This window comes from Nicotiana attenuata, unplaced genomic scaffold (genome assembly GCF_001879085.1).
Source record: "Nicotiana attenuata strain UT unplaced genomic scaffold, NIATTr2, whole genome shotgun sequence".
Classification (NCBI taxonomy): Eukaryota; Viridiplantae; Streptophyta; class Magnoliopsida; order Solanales; family Solanaceae; genus Nicotiana; species Nicotiana attenuata.
The window spans coordinates 6,988-20,440 of record NW_017672524.1 but is presented as its reverse complement, the minus strand read 5'-3'; positions in this window follow the sequence as shown (position 1 = coordinate 20,440).

The window sequence follows — 13,453 nt, the reverse complement described above, 5'->3', positions numbered from 1 at the left end:
CATGTGTAGAAATAATTAAAAGTTTTAAACCCAAAAAGAGAAAAAATAGGTTTCTGAACGTGAAATCAATAGGTAATTTGACTTCAGGTTGTAGTCCTACCCCAGCCAAATATATGCTTATGGTATTATTTTCCAACTTTTCTGTCAAATAAAATTTACTACATTCGAATGTTAAAAATTAAAATTACACCAACATATTTTCGTAAGGAAATCAATTCAAACCATTAGATCTTGATAAATAGTGGATTGAATTTAAATTCGGTTTTTCTTTTTTGGCCATGAATTAGAGCTTTATGTAGATACTATATATGTATTTCTGACAATAATATCTTCTTAAAAGATCTACCACTTTTTGAATTGTGAAATGAATAAAATTTATTTGAGTTATATAAAATTATAAAATAAACGTTAAAGAACTTTTTCTGAACATAATAAATATTGTTCTAATTTAGCTAGCTCAATAAATAAAGATATCATACACCATAAAAGTTTTTCGGATGCCTTGTTTGTGATTTAAAAAAGACTTATATGAAGATTTGAAAATTAAAATTAAATCCTTTGGTGTTCTAAAATTTAGGATGAAAGTTGACATTATACCTCCTAAAAATTAATAGTGACAATATAAAGTTTAAAGAATATCTAATATTGAATAATATTTTACTACAACTAACTTAATTTAAAAAGATAATATAGTGAGACATTGTCACCTATAAGACTGAATAACCGAATGCAAGAAAGAAAAAAAAACGATAACTCATTACGATATATTTGGTCTTCTACCATGTCATCTTTATTGCTTCAAATTCATATTATTATCAATTTGACTCTTAATTTTACACCATAAATTGACTTTTTAATTTCTTTCACCATTAATGCTCTTCATACAACTACAAAAATTAATTTATATACCTTAAAGAGTTGTCAACGTGACAAATAAACTTACTTATATAATGAATTTAAAAAAAATATTAACTTGAACTCTTTTGCATTAATTAATTCAAAAACTTAATTATTTATTCTCAACATTAAAGAAAATAAATTAACTTTTATTATCAAATTCTTAATATTAGTTCATCCCAATTTTAAAATTTAACTATAATTAGAACTTTGTTCAATAGAATTTTTTATTTCAAATAGTTAAAAATCATTAGTATGTCAATTTTGATTCGTTTTAGTGCTTCCGAAATCATTGTTCATTAGTATGCCAATTTTGATTCATTTTTGTGCTTCCAGAATTATTGTTCTTTTTTACTTCTAGAAAATTTACGCATAATTTCTAAAGTTCTGAATAATAAGAAAATCTTATAGTTTAATATAGTATTAAAGCTTTAAAATTATTAGACGTCAAATAAGGACATTCATATAAGGTCTTAAAGCGCTAATATTAATAGACGTCAATTAAGGATATTCATTAAGGTAAAAAGTTTAATAATTTAAAGTGCTAAATATTAGGATTTGCTACCTAATTTAATAAGGAAAGATTTAATAAACAATTTAGTTGATTTTAAAGTCCTAAAATTTTGGAAAGCAACTTAAAATTACAAATTTATCCAATGTAAAATCTTTTTTTAAAGGGTAAAAAAGGCGAACAACATTTCGCTAAAGGCCTTCGTGCTTTTAGGATAATATAGACTAGTATTATTAGAACCCGCGCAAATACTAAAAAATATTAATTATTTTAATTATAATTTATCTTTTTAATATATTATATCATGTTGCCTTAATTATATGTCAATTTGCGTCTTACTTCTCAATACAATATTTCATTAACTAAACTATATGAAATTAAAGAAAAATGAATTACATAGTTACCGTATAACATTTTTGTTTCTTATTTTTTATTATAATTTTTATTATTTAATATTATTATGTTATTAATATGACTATTTATTAGCGTGTCACTTGGCATAATATTATTATCACTATTACTTCTCGAAAAATTATTTTTAAATTTTATTTTATTGTTCACAATTCGTCAATTTTCTAAATTTATCAATAATATCTTGGTGTATTATTTTGCTTATTTTATTTTATTTTTATAAATTAATTCAATGTTGAGATATCCTTATTATCTCTATTTTCATCTTTGTATATTTTTTCTACTGTAATATTATAATTAGTTTTTTTTCGTTTTGAATTTTATATATAATCGAAAACTATCATATATAAATAAAATTGTAATTTTAATTTTTTCAAAATATAAAAAGAAAAGTAATTTTACTATTTTGTCATAAATTTATTGATATTTTTAATAATTTCTATTTTGTATTATTTTCAATAAGCAAATGAACTGTTGTTTTTATCTCAACTCGAATATTTCTATCTATAAATCCAAAATAAAATTATTTTCTTTATCAGAAAAATATTTGGCTATTTTTTTTAGTAGATGTAGACTATCAGATTAGGAAGAAACTACTCCTAAATTTGAATTGGCGGTTTTTTATATTTTCTTATTTTTGTTTTTTATTTTAAAATAATTTCAAAACTCTAAATTTGTAAACTCAAAGAGAGTAAGTAATTATTAACAATATGATAAGTACATTTTACTTGATTTTTAATATAGTTTTCTCTATAAAAATAAAAAAGCTATCATATGCTTCCCTAATTTTTAGTAAATTATGTAGGAAAGACTACAAAGCAAGTGGTGCAGAATCAAGGAAGATTTTATGAAATAGCGCACTAAAGAAGAAGAGTAAGCTGTGATGGAGTAAATAAACAAGGTACCAAGAAGACAATGTACGAATCGAAACTTTCATAACAGACCCATAACTGATCCATAACCAAGATCCATAATCAACCCATAACGAAGCTTATAACCAAAGCATAATTAGTTATGGAATGGTTATAAAATGGACGTCTCATAAATTCGGAAAGGGCGCACGACCCAATTTCATTAACTAAACTATATGAAATTAAAGAAAAATGAATTACATAGTTATCGTATAACATTTTTGTTTCTTATTTTTTATTATAATTTTTATTATTTAATATTATTATGTTATTAATACGACTATTTATTAGCGTGCCACTTGGCATAATATTATTTTCACTATTACTTCTCGAAAAATTATTTTTAAATTTTATTTTATTGTTCACAATTCGTCAATTTTCTAAATTTATCAATAATATCTTGGTGTATTATTTTGCTTATTTTATTTTTATAAATTAATTCAATGTTGAGATATCCTTATTATCTCTATTTTTATCTTTGTATATTTTTTCTACTGTAATATTATAATTAGTTTTTTTTTTCATTTTGAAGTTTACATATAATTGAAATACTATCATATATAAATAAAATTGTAATTTTAAATTTTTCAAAATATAAACAGAAAAGTAATTTTACTATTTTGTCATAAATTTATTGATATTTTTAATAATTTCTATTTTGTATTATTTTCAATAAGCAAATGAACTGTTGTTTTTATCTCAACTCGAATATTTCTATCTATAAATTCAAAATCAAATTATTTTCTTTATCAAAAAAATATTTGGCTATTTTTTTATAGATGTAGACTACCATATTAGGAAGAAACTGCTCCTAAATTTGAATTGGCAGTTTTTTTATATTTTTTTATTTTTGTTTTTTATTTTAAAATAATTTCAAAACTCTAAATTTGTAAACTCAAAGAGAGTAAGTAATTATTAACAATATGATAAGTGCATTTTACTTGATTTTTAATATAGTTTTCTCTATAAAAATAAAAAAGCTATCATATTCTTCCCTAATTTTTAGTAAATTATGTAGGGAAAGACTACAAAGCAAGTGGTGCAGAATCAAGGAAAATTTTATGAAATAGCGCACCAAAGAAGAAGAGTAAGCTGTGATGGAGTAAATAAATAAGGTACCAAGAAGACAATGTACGAATCGAAACTTTCATAACAGACCCATAACTGATCCATAACCAGGATCCATAATCAACCCATAACGAAGCTTATAACCAAAGCATAACTAGTTATGGAGTGGTTATAAAATGGACGTCTCAAAAATTCGGAAAGGGCGTGTCACGACCCAATTTTTCCTATAGGCCGTGATGACGCCCGACGTTACCGCTAAGCAAGACAACAGTGAAATAACTATCGGACTGTTCCTTTTAACAATTTAGAAATAGTTGGTTTTTAATTATTAGATAAGTAAAAGTGAGATCCCTTTGCTTGAACAAATGCTGCAAGCTGCGATGATCGGTGTAAACCTCACAGGACACCCCATAAAAATAATGCCTCCAGATCTTAAGAGCATGAACAATCGCGACCAACTCCAAATCATGTACAGGGTAATTCTTCTCATGGGGCATCAGCTGACGTGAAGCATATGCAATAACTCACCCCTCTTGCATCAATACACAACCCAAACCGCCGCGTGAAGCATCGCAATACACAGTATACATCCCTGAACCGAAAGGCAACACTAACACCGGTGCTGAAGTCAATGCGGTCTTGAGCTTCTGAAAGCTCGCCTCACAATCATCGGACCATCTGAACGAAGCACCCTTCTGGGTCAATCTAGTCAAAGGTGCTGCATAGATGAGAAACCCTCCACAAACCAGCGCTAATAGCCTGCTAACCCCAAGAAGTTCCTGATCTCAGTCGCTGTGGCAGGACGAGGCCAACTCTGAACTGCCTCGATCTTCTTGGGATCTACCTTAATACCCTCGCCTGATACAACATGCCCCAAGAATGCTACAGAATCCAACCAGAGCTCACACTTGGAGAACTAAGCATATAGCTTCTTTTCCGCAAGGTCTGAAGTACCACTCTCAAATGCTGCTCGTGATCCTCCATGCTGCGTGAGTAGATCAAAATGTGATCAATGAAGACAATGACAAACGAATCAATATATGGCCTAAACACCCTGTTCATCATATCCATAAACATCGCCGGGGCATTAGTCAAGCCGAAGGACATCAATAGAAACTCATAATGGCCATATCTAGTCCGGAAAGTTGTCTTCGGAACATCCGAATCCCGAATCTTCAACTGATGGTACCCTAAACTCAAGTCGATCTTAGAGAATACCCTGGAACCCTGCAACTGGTCAAATAAATCATCAATACGCGACAACGAGTACTTGTTCTTAATGGTAATTTGTTCAACTGATGGTAAACAATGCACATCCGCATAGTCCCATCTTTCTTCTTCACAAACAACACCGGTGCACCCCAAGTCGACACACTCGGTCTGACGAACCCCTTTGCTAGCAACTAATCAAGTTGTTCTTTCAATTCCTTCAACTCTTTTGGAGCCATGCGGTACGGTGGAATAGAGATAGGTTGGGTACCTGGAACCAAATACATACATAAATCGATATCACGATTAGTGGCATGCCTGGAGGATCAGAAGGAAACACATCGAAGAACTCCCGAACTACGGGCAATGAATCAATCGCCGGAGTCTCTGCAGCCGTATCCCGAACATAAGCTAGATAATCCAAATAACCCTTCTCGACCATGTGTCGAGCCTTCATAAAAGAAATAATCCAACTAGGTGCACTGACAGACGAACCCTTCCACTCCAATCTAGGCAACTCTGGCATCGCCATGGTAACAATCTTGGCATGGCAATCAAGGATGGCGTGATATGAAGACAACCAATCCATGCCCAGGATGATCTCAAAGTCGGTCGTATCGAGCAACAGAAAATCCGCTCTAGTCTCATAACCACAGAAGGTAACAACACATGACCGGTAGATCCGATCCACAACAACAGAATCGCCCACAGGAGTGGACACATAAACAGGAATACCCAATGACTCACGAGGAACATCCAGAAAGTGTGCAAATAGAGATGAAACATATGAATATGTAGACCCTGGATCAAATAGTACTGAAGCATCCCTACTGCAGACAAAGATAATACCTCTGATCACGGCATCTGAGGCTACTGCATCTGGTCTGGTCGGAAAAGCATAGAACCTAGCTGGAGCGCTACCTGACTAGCCTCCACCTAGCTGGCCCCCACCTCTAGGACGACCCCTACCCACCTGCTCTCCGCCTTTGGGAGGTCGGACGACCGGTGTGGTAGCTGATGCTGTAATCATATGCTGCTGACCCTGCTGCACTGCCTTGCCCCGAAGCTTGGGGTAGAACCACCGCACATGTTTGAGATCCCCGCACTCAAAACAACCTCTTGGTACGGTGGACTAATGACCTGAAGTCTGACCCTGATAGCCTGAATACCCACTGGATGAACCCTAAATAGCTGGTGGGCGGTAGGAACTCTATGGCATGGCACTGAAATAAGGTCGCACCGGAGCACCCCGAGGAGGCGGCGGTGTTGGATATGTGGGCCTGCTAGACTGACCCCTCAAAAATTGACCTCTTCCCCCAGCCGAGGCACCTCTGAACTCTCTAGAATATCGAAACTGCTTATCCCTCGTAGCATGCTCTCGGCTACGCTGATGTACACCATCGATCCTACGAGCTATCTCTACAACTAGCTCGTAAGAGGTCCCCATCTCAACCTCTCGGGACATAGTGGTCTGAATACCAGTGTGCAAACCTCTAACAAACCTCCGCACTCTCTCTGCGTCGGTAGGAAGTATCATAAGTGCATGGCAAGACAACTCTGAGAATCTTCATCGCGGGTCACCGACATCTGACCCTGCTGGAGCTTCTCGAAGTGAAACCGCAACTCTTCCCTCTAAGAGGGCGGAATACACCTATCCAGAAAAATACGGGTGAACCGGTCCCAAGTCATGGGAGGAGAATCTGCTGGTCTGCCAAGGAGATATGACTGCCACCATCTACAGGCCTTGCCCTCCAACTAAAAGGTGGTAAAGTCCACCCCGTGGGACTCCAATATCCTCATGTTGTGCAGTTTGTCCCTGCACCGATCAATAGTCCTAAGGGTCCTCATATCGCTCACCTCCGAAGACATGAGGATGAAGCATGGTCCATCTATCCAATAAGTTTGGTGGCTCGCCGGCCATAGCTAGTCTGGGCTCAAGCATAGCTGCAGCAACTGGCTAAGCTCTGCCCACGGGTAGTGTGCCCGGGGTCTGATATACTGTAGCTGCATGCCCTGGAGCCTGAGCTGTAGGGGTCTATGGTCCCCCTCCTCAGATGTGGTTAGGTCTGCTGGAAATAAACCAGCTTGAGTCATAGTATCCATGAACAGTAGCATACGCCCCATGACCTCCTGAAATCCAAGTGCGGACATGAAATCCACCAGGGCTGGCTCTGCTGTAGGCACCTCAACTTGCTCCTCAATAATAGGATCCTCTACTGGATCCGCTGGTGGCATGGTTGGAGCAGGTTTGGGATGTCATCATCCTCTACCATGGGCTGGTGCCCTCCCTCGGCCTCTGGCAACAGGGGAAGCAGATCCTTCATGGTCTGGAACATCCGCTGCGCGCGTTCTCACCATCCGTGACAAAATAAGAGAAAGATACTTAGTACCACATCAAATGCATGATAGGAGATGAAGAAAGAGTAGTTTCGTAACACCCTATAGCCTCTCGAAGATAAGTACCGATGTCTTCGCACCGATCCGCAAGAATCTATTAGGCGTGCTCATAACTTGTGAGATCTATATGAACCTAGTGCTCTGATACCATGTTGTCATGACCCAATTTCTCTTATAAGCCGTGATGGCGTCCAACGTTACCGCTAGGTAAGCCAACAGTGAAATAACCATGTGACTGTTCCTTTCAACAATTTAGAAATAGTTGGTTTTTAATTATTAGATAAGTAAAAGCGAGAAATTTAATAAAATAAAGAGTAAACAACTATAAGGACAACTGTGACGAAATAAATACTCAAAAGTCATTAAGTGTCTACCAGCATAATCTCCAAGACCTGGTGTCACAAGTGTATGAGTAATCATGTCCAAATGCACACCTCACAAGAGGTATACCACGGTCATATGCAATTATAGAATCCAACAAAGAGTCGGGATCGAATCCATAGGGAGCTAAGATGGGAGTTAGGAGTATATATTCAGAATGAGCAAGAGAAGTATCTAGATTGCACTTCCACAATAGGGTATTTGTTTCTATATCTAGTATTAATCTAAGGAATGCTAATTAAAGGTATAAGACTAGAGATAATTGTTTTTGAGGGTTTTTCAAATATATAAAAAGCCTAGGGTTGTGACCATGACCTAGGTGTTTGCCTAATGGGATAAAGACTTTTATGCTCATTTTCTTGATTGGAGTGTATTATAGCTCACAACTCTACGTTACGCACTCAATACCTCTCGATCAGAGAGTGGTTTTGCCCAATTTGGCTTTCTTATGATCAAATGGTATCAACCAAAACAGTTGATAAGAGCTCAAGTCGGGTTGTTACTATCTCTAAGTTGAACCCTTTAATTGGCTTAGTCAATCTCTCAATTGACCCAATCCTTGTTAGCTAAGTTAACCTAGACTAAGTCCCTCTCTCTCAAGTAGAGACTAAGTCAAATAGGTATAAATCAATGTTTGCAACCATCAATTCCAAAAATGAAGCATGAACTAAGCTAAATAATAAACACCCAATCATAAACAAGCATTAAATTAATCACCCATAAGGTTTACACACTAGGGTTGGGTTACAACCCTAGTAAAAATCTAGCTACTCATAGTGGGTGTAGAAAAAAAGAAGAAGAAAAGCTAATAGAACTCATATTGAAAGATTAAAATAAAGAGATCTAATGTTAAAACACCAAAATAAGCTAAAGTTTTCTAAAACAACAAAGAAAAACGGCTACGGTGCTTTAGATATTCAAAACTTGACCTATTTTCGTGAAACTCTTCTATTTATACAAGGCTGAAAATCTCGGGCGAAAATGCCCCTTGGGAGGTTCTGCGGCCGCACAATTCCATGTGCAGTCCGCAGATTTCTTCATCTTGTCAGGAACTGGAGGTCTACGGCCGCACATTTCTGAATTGCGGCCGCGAGGCAACTTTTCTGCGGTCCGCAAAATTAGGACTGCGGCCGCATAATTCTTGTGCAGTCTACAGTTCTCAAAGGCTCCCAGACTTGGTCTTTTTGCACACTCTCTGATCTTCAGCTTCTAGCTCAGCTTTGTGGCCGCACAATTCATGTGCAGTCTGCAATTTGCGCAATTTTCTGCTAAACTTTCCTTCTTTGTTTGCAGTCGCAAATGGAAATCTACGGTCTGCAATTTCTTCTGCGGCCGCAAAATTCCTTCTGCGGACTGCACAGTTGTGCTCCTGCACCCTTATTGCCTTGTGCCTCGGACTACTCCTTTTTGAGTCGGATTTCATCTCGGGAGATTAACTTCCATCATTCTTGCAATTTTGCATAATTTCATTAGTTTCAGGAATACAATTCAATTCTTTTAGACTAAAACTAAAGCTAAAAGGCACTAGTAAGCAATCAAAATCCCCACTTATCGACTCCCCCAAACTTAAGTCTTTACTTGTCCTCAAGCAAATAAATTAGTTCCAACCTCCAAAAGTTAAGGGTCATTTCAGCGAGTCAAAAGTGAGCCATCTACGCATCAGTTGGGACCAACAATTACCCACACTACTCATGAATTATCAACAAGGCGACAAGTTAAACATTCATACACATATAGTTCTAATGTGACATTTGAGCTTCAAGAGTTGACTTCACTCATCAATGACTCTCGCTCTATCTTGCAGGTCATGGTGGATTCTAAACTCTTTCTCCTCTACTTTCCATTTGCCAATCTTACTCAAGAATTTAGCACTCAATTCAAAGATTTATGAAAGGTTCACTCATCTCTCTCAAGAGAATGTCACAAGTACGGCTTCAAGTACCGTAGGCTTGCCCCTTATGTAGATCACCACTAATGTAAGCTCACTCGGCTCAAAATCAAGTAGGACTTCTTTCGGGATGTAATGAAGACTTTTGGATTAGGGATTGATACAATATGGGTAAGTGGTTACACCTTCCTTAAGCACTCCATCTTCAATTTCCCGGCTCACACTTTGCCAATTCCTTGAGGCATTTTCTTTTTCTTGGAGAACTAGAGAGACTTAACATCACTCTTTCTTGATCATTACATTCATATTTCTCCATGTTTTGGATCATTGCCTTTCTTTGAATCTTATTCACGTTTTTGCATTTTTCTTTTTGCTATTTTCTTTTCTTTGCCTTTCCTTCTCATCATTTCTTTTCTCTTTTTGTGCCTTGATACCTTCTTCAGTTTCCTCGCCTCTCCCCCAAACTTACATTTTTAGCCATTTGTTTCACATGAGTGTTAAGAAAAGCTCGGGTGCCAAGAGAGGGTCACAATGGAATGGGTAAAGGCTTGTAAAATGGTTTTCCAATGAGAAAGGCTAAAGACTCGATGGGGTTGACTAGGAATGACATCATTGGTAGGAAATAGAAAACTCAAACGGGCTAAGGAAAGCCACAATCACTTCTCAAGCCAAGCAAAACTTAGGATTTCGCCTTGAAACACATTCGGGACAAGTTCTAGACATTTCGCATGGGTACTTGGACTAACAACAAAGCAACTCACCTCTCACGCAACTAGATTGTTAAAGAGGACAGAGTTGAGGTCCCACAACGACCATATTCAAGTTTGAAAATTACTACGGTTCAATTAAACCACTCGGTGGTTGCCAAAGTCAACACAAGAGTCATAAAGTCACTAACTAGAGCTATTTCTTTCAAAAACCTTGTTTTTAACCATAAGCACGTAGTTAAGTGTGTTGGTACCAAATGAAGCACGATTGACTCTTTGAGCATGACTCAATTTGGTCTTTTTATTCATTACTACAATTATTACCTAAACACAAACAGACTCATTCCCTTAAGAAGGTTGTCATGCCATCCATCGTTGGGACAAGTCACCCGGTTCACACAACAACTACCTTTGGAAAGAACCGTGGCATTAAGAAAACCAAAGGTTTATTATCTACCGAAACATAAGAAAGAAGCTGCTAATCAAACACTAACTAGTACGAAAACAAACATCAAGAAGATACATAGCAAAAACTATTGAAAACAAAACGAATATACATAATGAGAGAAGAGAGAGAATATATACATAATGAGAAAGAAAAAGAAAATAGTATCAAGTTAATTACAGGCCAAATGTCTCAGAATCATCAAATAAGATCAAATAACCTCCACCCCGCCGAATAAAAATAAGCATTGTCCCTAATGCTTAACAAAACAAGAGTAAAGGAAGGGAAAGAGTGAAGAAAACTCCCTAGGGATCCTTGGACATCTCTGTGTCCACAAAAACATCACCGCCCTCAGTCTCATCCAACTAGATCTCATCATCCTCAACTCTGGAGTGACTGGGTTGGTGAACATTTGATGCATTTCCTTGGTAGTGTCGGCAGCAAAGTCTAGCTCCTCAGGATGGCCAGCTGGTGCCTCTGGTGCTGTAGGATCTGGGCCTGGGTGGTGTGGGTCAATCAACATGTCAAAAGGGAGATCTCTGGCTGCAGCAAGCTTGGTCACCTATCTCCGGAGCTTGTCCACTGACTTCTTGCTATCCTGGGACTTTCTCATTTTCTTTATTTCTTTACCTAACTTTTAGATCACTGACCCATGCTGTACCAAGGTCTCCATGATAGTGTTCTGGTTTTCAAGGAGCTTCTTCAATGTTTCTTCAACTGACGGGGGAAGCTGAGGTGCCTAAACAGAAGATTGTGCTACAACAGTACTAGATATGTCAGACAGCTTTGCTGTGGATATCTGCATCCAGTTGTTGAGGCTCACCAATGTTTGGGAGACTCGCAGCATAGAAAGTGGAGCCGTAGGCATGTGTACCGGCTTCAAAGGTGAGGTGGAACCTGTGGCAGGAAATGTAGTGGGAGATGGTGGTGGAGGCATAGCTGCGGCACTGGAGGAAGGATCGGCTGAAGTGGATGGACCATCAACTACCTCCGCAACTACCATAGCTGGCTTGTCAGACTGGCCCGCAGTGGTAGGAGGCTGAACCTTCTTCTTTGGGTTCTTAACATCCATCAGAGAGTACCATGGGAAAGGCTTCTTTGGCCGCACCTTCGTATCATAATCCCTCGGCTCTAGCCCTGCATCCGTGAGATACTCTGTAATAGTGTTGGGATACGGGTAAGACGAGTCAGCTTGCCTAGCGATCACTGAGATATTGGCCGACACGACACCCACATTGATCGGGTACCCGGCCATGATAGAAGCAACTAGAACTGCCCGAGAAATCGAAAGATAGGTCTCATTCTAGCATGAGTCTAGTCTGCTGCAGAAAAAGGTTTGCCACCCCTTCGCCTCAATGTTCAAAAGTGTTCCTTTGAATAGGAACCCCTGCTGTGATCCATGGTGGTGGTGGACCAAGAGCTTCTAGAATCTCCTTTAACCAAGGACGAGCTGCCTCCCCAAGTGCATACTTCTCTAAGTACTCTGTGGGCTCGACATCATCAAGTCCCAAGTATTGTTCAATGTGTGCTGATCAAATCGCACTTTGAGGTTTCTCACTTTCGTTACTTGTGTCCCCTTTTTGATATGCGCCATATTGGCATAGAATTCCTGGACAATGTACTGCTTAGCATCCACCATGCTCTAGGTAAACCACATCCACCTTTTGCGTTCCTTGAACTGTCTCAGCACTGCTGGGTTATACTTCTTCAGATCCTTCAACTGAAACTGTCGCTCAAGAGTGAGCGACCTCACTGGCCACCATTCACGGAAGGTGGAGAAGGCTGCTAAGCTGACAAACCGGCCCTCCCATACCTCTTTCTTCTTCGACCTTTTAAGGCTGGCAACTATAGCATCTCCCCCTCTGCCATCATCGGGGATGTCCTGAACTGATGTGTCTGGTGCCTCAGGGACATGTGTAGTGGAAGGATCAGAAGCCTGACTAGTACTTTTCGAACCCTCGGAAGTGCTATAAGATGAGGACGTCTCGTTCCTGAGTTGGTATCTCCCTGGCGGCCTTGACCGGACAGCCGGCTGCTCTTGTACTGAGGCTGAGTTACCCTATGATGCTTCCCTAGATAGGACATAAGAACTGGTCTCAGAGAGGTCTGCACCTCTCCCTATGCCGGTTGTAGGCTTCTTTCCTATTGTTTTTGCTGGCCGAGGGGTAAGGCACTCTTGCCTCGACCCCTAGAAGGTTCACCCCTTCCTTTTGAAGTGTTACCTCTGCCTCTAATTGAACCATTGCAAAGGCGATTGTTAGTTGCAATTCAAGTTCAGGCATGCAGATAGATATGCAAAGACACACCGGAACACATTGAGGAACACAATGGAAACATGCTTGCAGGATAAGGATCTGCGTTCCGCACATTTTTCCTTGCGGCCGCAGATTGGGCCCTGCGGACCGCATAATTTTCACTTGCGGCCGCAGATATGGATTGCAGTCAGCACATTTTTTTCTTGCAGACGCAACTCAGAAACCAAAAATATGCCAACTCTCTGATAACAGAGAATTGGCTGTTTTGCGGCCGCAACCTGTTTTCTGCGGTCCACACATTTTGTCTTGCGGCCGCACTTGTGAGTCACCAATTTGGCAACTCTCTAATAACAGGAAAAAGGCTGTGCTGCGG